Raw genomic sequence first — 8,653 nt, 5'->3', positions numbered from 1 at the left:
GTGTATATATATATATAGTATATATATATATATATATATAGTGTATATATATATATATATATATATATAGTGTGTATATATATATATATATATATAGTGTATATATATATATATATATATATAGTGTATATATATATATATATATATAGGTGTGATATATCTTAACTTTGCCAAGGTTGATCATGATAAGTCACAAACTATGCAACCTTGGTATCACTGGAACATTGGAAGAGTGGCTCATGACTTTTTAAAGGACAGAAGTCAAGCATATCTGTCGATGGAGTGGGTATATTATCCAAAATATATAGTACTATATATCCATCAGTCAAGTAAGGCAACGAGCTGGCAGAGATGTTAGCACGCCGGGCAAAATGCTTAGCGGCATTTTGTCTGCCGATATGTTCCGAGTTCAAATTCCACCAAGGTCGACTTTGTCTTTCATCCTTTCGGGGTCGATTAAATAAGTACCAGTTTGTGTAGCCCCTTGTGGGCAGTAAAGAAATAAGAAGTCAAGCAGTTGCAGCCAATGGTGCACTCTCTGGGGAGACATCAATCCACAGTGGAGTTCCTCAGTGAACTGTACAGAGACCACTACCATTTGTAGTGACTTTCTCAGACATGCCGCCAGTCGTACAGTGTCAGCCACTCTCACCAGCTATGCTGATGGTATAAAGTATCTCAAGCAGTCATGGACCCTGATGACAGTAAAACTGCAATATACAAAATGGGCTGATGGAAATAATGTGCTGTTCAATGCCAATAGGTTTCAAGTGCTTTGCTATCAGCCCACAAACAAATTACAATCAAAACACATAGGACCAGAGGTCGATGCAATGCCAGAGTTAGAATCAGTGTGTGATCTGGGAATCTACAGGAGCACTGATGCAACATTCCATGTGCATATTGCCAGGATGATAACACTTGTCCAGGTGAGTAGCTGTATGGATCTTTAGATCATTCAGGACCAGAAATAAGGATACTTTGCTACTCCTATGGAGGACATTTGTCCTCAGTCATCTGGATTAATGCTCCCAACTGTGATTTCCACAGAGTGTCAAATTGGTGCCAGCACTTGCAGCAATCCAGCACCACTACATAAAAGAAGACTGACTCAGTGAAACAGATGAGCTATTGGGATAGGCTACAAGAACTGAAGCTCTACTCCTCAAGAGAAGGTGAGAAAGGTATGCAGTGATATATATATATATATATATATATATATATATATATATGGAAGATACTGGAAGGTCTAACTCCCAACTTTGGAATTAAAAGCTATACCAACCACCAAGCTGGACAGCACTGCACACTACCAAAGACACCATCTGCTTCATCACAAATAAGAACCCAGTACTGCAACAGCTTAGGTTTCAAGGGATCACAACAATTTAACATCCTGCCACGGAACTTAGGAGATCCACAAAGTGTAGCTTTGGAAATGTTCAAAAAGTAACTGGACAAATTTCTACCTGAAATCCTAGATGTGCCCACCTTGCAGCAGGCGTCACAAAGAAGAGCAGTTTCATTCAACTCACTTCTTCAAAAACAGTACTGAAAGGAAACCCCAAAATACTAAAAGGTGGTGCTGCAGCATGGCCCCAGCCTCTGGCTGAAACCATTAGAGGAATAAAAGGAATACACACACACACACACATCAAACAATGAGAATGAATGCTCAACACCACATTGGTGGATAAAATTTCTTTATCTGTTATTAGGGCTACCATTGGTTTCACGTCAAGAAAAAAATCTTAATATCTTAATTTTTCAAGCAGATCACATGGAAGAATGGAGTTCATCTCTATTTTGGCTGAAAAATTACACACTTAAAAAAATGAATAGAAAACGCTTTACTGATAATTTTTTCACTTTAATAATTTGATGTTTATAAGTTTACAAAAGGTCACTGATAGGATCTTCTCACTTAAAAAGTGGCTTTCAAACTGATATTTTAGAGTTAATTATCAGTTTAAATAAGGAGTTTTTAATTACAAATATGCATACAAACACCCATACATTTACACATATAGACATACACTCACACATACACACAAACAAAAACATGGGACCATACACACACACACACCCACACACAAAGAAACAAACATATGTATTCCTACATATATAAATACACATAAAAAAAGTGGGGAAAGGAGAGATAAGAAAATCAAGAATAAAGAAATGGAATATTTTTGGTAGTCATTTTGGAATGAAATGGTTCTATAAAGCCCTGTTAATGACACACACACACACACAAGCTACTGCATTATCTTACATGTCATCTTTTTCAGTCACTAGAAACTTTATTTCCAGTAGGTTTACCAAACAGATAGATGTTCCCTTGCTGTCTCAGCAGCTATTCATTGTCCATTGAAGTAGATTTCAAACTAACCAAGTGTATTTTAAGACACCTGGTGATTTTTTTTCTTCATTACATAGCTACAGTTAAACTCTCTCTTTCTCTCACACACAAAGCCTTTGCAAAGGTTTAACATTTATACTTAGAAATTACCACAACAGTTCACGAGCAGTTCATTAAACTTAATGCTCCATTGCTTTCACCTGTTACAAATCAATTCTTCAAAGATAACCCTCTCTACACTTTTCATACTCCATTTTTAATGAAGCATCTTAGCACAGGCTGTAAAATTTTATGCACTTGGTATTGTTGCATGTTTCATGAACATACAAACTAGACAGAATGGCTATATAATCTCAAAACTAAAAATAATTCGTGTTTATGTCCTTTTTCAAAAAAAAAAAAAAAAAATCAACTAGTTAACTCACACTACACTGCTGTTACTGCCATCAAGTATGTATCATGTCTCATACCACTTTTCACAGCAATCATCTCTTTCTTTGTCTCTCTCTCTCTCTCTCTCTCTCACATACACACATACCCTCCTGCTCTAGAACCCATACCTCACTCTCTTCATGGAAAGATAGTAAAACAATATTTGAAAGAGAGAAAGAGAATGTGTGTGTGAGTAAAAGAAGAGTAAAGAGAGAAGAAAGGATAGGAAAAGTGAGAGGAAAGAGAGAAAAAAGTAAAATGTTAGATAGAGAGGGAGAGTGAGAAAGTGAAAGAATGAAATAGGGAGAAAAAAAGAGAGAGTGTGAATGTGTTGTTTTCTGGCCAATGATTGTGGGTTGCAAAAATTTGGAAAAACAAACTAAACAGTAAAAACACTAGTTGAAAGTCACACAGTAAAACTAAAACAAAAATCCCACAAACACACACATATACACGTTCACACACAGACATGCACACACGCACATACATGCATGCACGTGCATATACATACACAAACATGTACACACATGCGCACACACCCGTATACATATACACTCCACCGCATACATACACCCACACCTGTATATACACACACACGCGTACACATGTATATATACACAAACATGTATACACATACAAACATGTACACACACACACATGTATATATGCACACACATACACATACACACATATATATATATACACACACACATGCGTATATATATATACACACACACATGCGTATATATATATACACACACACACACGTACTTACACATGTATAAACACACATGTTCCAACATTTAATTTTTTTTCCTAAACAGGTGGTTTAAGCAGAAAGCAACCGTGCTTTTGTCTCCCATTTTGTTGAGTTCAAGCCACAATCAGCTTTAAATTTTGTAGCTTATCTTTAATATATTTTTCTTGACAACACCCTAAATTCTCAGCAGTTGTCAAGCAATAAACAAAATAAAAATGAAATATTTGTCAGCGTGTGTGTGTAATTCTTGAAAGGAATTATCCTACAATTGTCAATACTGAACAAAACAATATCACCTGCTTTCTGTCCACACCAAAAGCAAACTAATGCTTCCTTCCCTCCTAGTTCACAGGCAGGGTCGTGACTGCAGCACATAGCAGGGAGGCCACAAAATCATTCAGGTATGACAGATTTGTTGTTTGGTATTTCTTCTTTTTCTCCCAGTAATCATTTAATAAGATGACAAAGACTCAGGTGAAGAAGTTTCATATTCTTTTAATGTTTTACTGGTTTCAGTCATTTGACAGCGACCATGCTGGAGCACCACCTTAAGGACTTATTGTTAGTAAGCTTAATACTTATTCTATTAGTTCTTTTGCCAAACCACTAAATCACAGGGACATTAACACACCAGCATCGGTTGTCAAGTGATGGCGGGGGTGGGGGGAGACAGACACACACATTTACTAAATCCACTCACAAGGCTTTGGATGGTGAGAGAAGACACTTGCCCAAGGTGCCATGCAATGAGACTGAACCTGGAACCATGTGGTTGGGAAGCAAGTTTCTTACCACTCAGCCATGCAATTAAATATTTTTAAATACTTCTTGCTATAAGTGTGGAAAAAAAGAAAAAAAAAACTTAGGTGTTCATGCCTTTCCAGAAAGACAGTGGTTAAAAAGAAAGTGAAACAGCTAATTTGCAGAGCTGACAGGACATCTTACATCAGTTTGGTGCTGTCAACCAAAAGTGCCCCCCCCCCTTTTTTTTCTTTTCTTTTTTGAGCCAGCAAAACAAGAATCAGATTGAAATACATTTGATGTGGTGTATATGTGTATATACTACACAATAGGTAGCACGACAAAGGCAAATCAGCATGGCAGAACCAGCCCAGTTCTAGATTATGCCCAACTGGAAATCATATTCAAGAGGAGTCGAGTGTCCCAAACTAACATTGACCTAGTGTCTCAGACTTAGCTCAGGGGGATGCTGCCCAGTTACTATTTCAACACATACACTCCATAGATATACCAACTGTTCTATGAGATCACAAGTCATTTTTAATTTTATTGATGATTACTTGTATATGGGAAATAATTGAACTATATCAAATGTATTTCTATCAGATTCTACAGTTATGATCAATAGAGCTGACTTAAATAGAGGAATGCTGCAATTAGTTGCTTTACAAATCCCATAAGAGTTGTTTTCATCTCTAAATAGTTGTCAGATTTCAACCAATTGTCTTGACAAGCTGTGTCTGACAAAGACAGGTATTTGGCTGGCTTAAGAAAAACACAATTTTGGTATATAGCACCACATTAATGTAAATTGTCCTTCAGCCAACTCTGCAAACTAGTTGGCTGTTTCACACACTGTCTTAGTGGAAAGGCATGAACATCAAATAAGCACTTTTTTCTTTAGTGTGTGTGAGTGTGTGGTAAAATTTGTCATTAATTTCGAAACCGAATATGTTTATATAGGTAATAAATAACAATTTCTCTTTTTATTATTATTTCCACAGAGCTTCGGATGTTTTCATAATAGTAACATTCCAAAACTTAGCGCAAAAGTGGTTTAATGATCTGTCCTGTATTAAAGTCATTTATTAAATCTTTCTGGACATGCAAGCTAATTTAAACCGAGATAAAGCAGTCCTAGTTATTCAGCTAAGCAGAGTAGCTGCTAGTTATAACGATCTTACAATTGTGGGTGAGTGTTGCCTGGCTTATAATTAGAAAGTAAACAAAATTGAAACCGATCAATCAGCAATCCATTTTAAGAACTGGCGCTTCGCATGGAATATTTGATTAGTTTACTAGAAGAGAGACTGCTAGATACACAAATAAACAATACATTATTAGAGGCTCTATTTCAATTTTTACCTCTACTACTTAGTAACGGTAAGTGTACGTCTGAGAAACACCTGAGGAGGGTTCTTCACTTGAACAATACGAGATATTACTGGGTCGGTTTACTTTTACATGTGGAAATAAACGTACGTGTGCGTGTAAATATACCAATATATGCGTACGTATACATATAGGTGTACCCATAAAACAATATTTAAATAGAATTGAAAAGTATTGTACAAAGCGGGCTCACATTTAAAAAAGTCAACCTCTATAACAAAATAAGTGTATACTCATGAAAGTAAAATTGTTATTAATACAACGTGATAAAAGCTCATAATTACAAGTGCAACTGTATCATCAACAAGCATCAATTAGTGGAACAATCAAGTGGAGTTTATTATCAAAGGTAGAACGGTGGAGGTTTGAAGTAATCTACCTGTTCAGAGATAAGATTCTAAAGTATCTACTTCAGGAAAGATACAAGTAAACAAAAAAAGCAAAATCATTTCTACAAATAAAGTTGAAAAAAGCAAACATTTTATAAATTATCTAAAACAAAAACCTGATTAAATGAGAAGGCCAACCATTTGTAGAGGAGAGTTGAACCGAGTTGAGTGGCAAATATTTTAAAGACACTGAATAAAATGTAAAGTCAACCCCCAACAGAACTTCTTGAACCCCTGTTGTAGAGTGATAATTAGCTAATCTACCCTTTCTACCATCCTAGCAAAATAATAATGACGATTTCTTACATCGACATAAGGTCTCATAATTATTAGAAGGGATCAATCGGTTACATTGACCCCAGTACTTAACTGGTACTTTATTTCATCACCTTCATGAAGTTGAAAAGGTAAAGATGACAACAGACAATCATCATCATAATAATAATAATAATAATAATAATATTATAGAGTCAACACGATTGTTTGACCTGCTAGAAATAGCCGTCAAATCTCCCTCACCATCCCAGAAGTATGAAAGATAAAATAACCAGTCGTTCATAATGAAGTACTGAGCAAATTATTACTATATCCTTGTGTAACCAAATCCATTGGGGGCGCTCAACCTGCAAGAAAAACAACAACCAAACCCTGCTACCTTGAAAAAGAGAAGATATATTGAATAAACTGTTCATCTCTGAAAAGTTCTGGCTAAAAAAAATAAATGTTAAACTTTTCTTCTGCAAAATATTCCATTCCTCTTGATGAACTTTGTGTGAATTTACTATTCCCGACACACTATTTTCTTCTGATTCTATTGTTTTTCTTTTACATTATATCATGATGTCCTGTTACTATGCCCTACTTCATCTCCCCCCACCCACCCGAATCGACAGGCTGGTCATAATTGGAACGTCTTTGATTATAGATGAACTTCATAAATGACAATAACCTGATGATAACACAGTAATGAATTTCATAGATGAAGGATGCAAGTTTGGGATATCCAGCTCTCTCTCTCTCTCTCTCCCTCCTAAATACATCAACAATTGAAGCAATGAATATTAATTCAGTGATTTCCCCTTCTCTCTGGGGCCAGGTAAATTCTTACAAGTTGAAAAGACAGAGGCAATATTTACTTTCGACGTTCCTTCTATAGTGTTTAATAGATGGAATATATTGTTGGAATTTACTAAATAAAGTCTGTGGCTTACTGTGTAATGGCTTAGCATTTGTTCTCCTTTCATTACAGGTACATGAAACGGAAGACGTACATGAAACGAAATTAAGAGGACTTAATGTTAATAAAACAGCCGTGGATCGCTAGAAATAAAAGAATATCTAGTTCGGTGCCTCGCTGCTCTGAGTTCAAGTTTCGCCAAGTCGCTGGTCCCTGTCACACAACCTTACACTAAAAGGGACAACCTTTCTGAAATACCTTGTCTGGGGTGTCAGACAATCATTACATATTGTAACAAAAAGTTGTATCGATGTTACTAACATTTGTGATAAAGTTTAAGTTTGTACTTGGTTAATATGAAAATTAAATGACAGATCGGCAGAGTTTACAGAAATGGGTTGGTTATCAATATAGATTATTAAAGTCGTCTTCGCCTTTCATCCTTTCAGGGTCGATAAAATAAGGACCAGTTGAGTACTGAGGACCAGTTGAGTACGGAGGACCAGTTGAGTACCGAGGTCGACCTAATAAGACTATCTCTTCCCTCTAAATTTCAGATCTGGTGCCTTTATTAGAAAGGATTATTATTATTAAACATCGATCTCTATATTATTATAATACAAATAAACTGGGAAATGATTGTTGAGGAAAATTCAACAAGGTGACCGATTAATGTTGATGAAAAGAGGAAGGTGAATGGATTTGCTGGGGAAGCCAGGCTGCTCCATTCTGGTTTGAAGTTTAATTTGTAGTTTTTCTAGATTTTCATCCCAACTTGGACGAAAGAGTGTAACGGAGACAGAAATACATTAATCCCGTATAAACAAGAGAAAGATAAATAACAGTAATTATAATATTAATTAATGAAAAATAAAAGAAACTTACGGCAGCCTATGTGGTACATCACCTGAATTGTGTGACAATGTGGAAATGGCGGTGAATGGTTCTCTATAAACGTGTGTGACTGTTTTTGTATAGATGAGTGTGTTTATGTGTGTGTGTATATATATATATATATATATATATATATATATATATATATATATATATATGTGTGTGTGTGTGTGTGTGTGTGTTTGACTGTGTCTATATATCTATGTGTGTGTATGAGTGACACAGCAGTTGTCTGGCTGCTGCTACTGTCTCCTTTCAAGTCGGACCATTGAGAGATTGTTAGGTGCTAAATCTGTCTACCTACCTGAGTGAATGCGTGTGTATCGGTGACTGGCTCCAGTTATGGAGCAGGGTCGATGTATGCGTCTATCAACTTATTTGTGTGTGTCTGTGAGTGTGTTCACTCGCACCTGTAAAAAAATCATATTGTACGTGTATATGTACACACACGCACATACATATTTATATGTATGAATTTATATTATTACAGATTTAGTTATATATAT

General features: G+C 35.8%; 1 protein-coding gene across 1 annotated transcript in view; it reads right to left on the bottom strand.

The window, feature by feature from the left end:
* LOC106868373 (spectrin beta chain, non-erythrocytic 1) overlaps window positions 1–8,541 on the bottom strand; it is a 183,489-nt gene extending 174,948 nt beyond the window's left edge. Inside the window, exon 1 of the mRNA XM_052970308.1 lies at window positions 8,139–8,541. The gene's annotated coding sequence lies outside the window, so the exon portion shown is untranslated. The remainder of the gene's footprint in view (window positions 1–8,138) is intronic.
* Between the last annotated feature and the right edge of the window lie 112 nt (window positions 8,542–8,653).

This window comes from Octopus bimaculoides, chromosome 9 (assembly GCF_001194135.2).
Source record: "Octopus bimaculoides isolate UCB-OBI-ISO-001 chromosome 9, ASM119413v2, whole genome shotgun sequence".
Lineage (NCBI taxonomy): Eukaryota > Metazoa > Mollusca > Cephalopoda > Octopoda > Octopodidae > Octopus > Octopus bimaculoides.
This window is presented reverse-complemented; position numbering and strand designations above follow the sequence as displayed.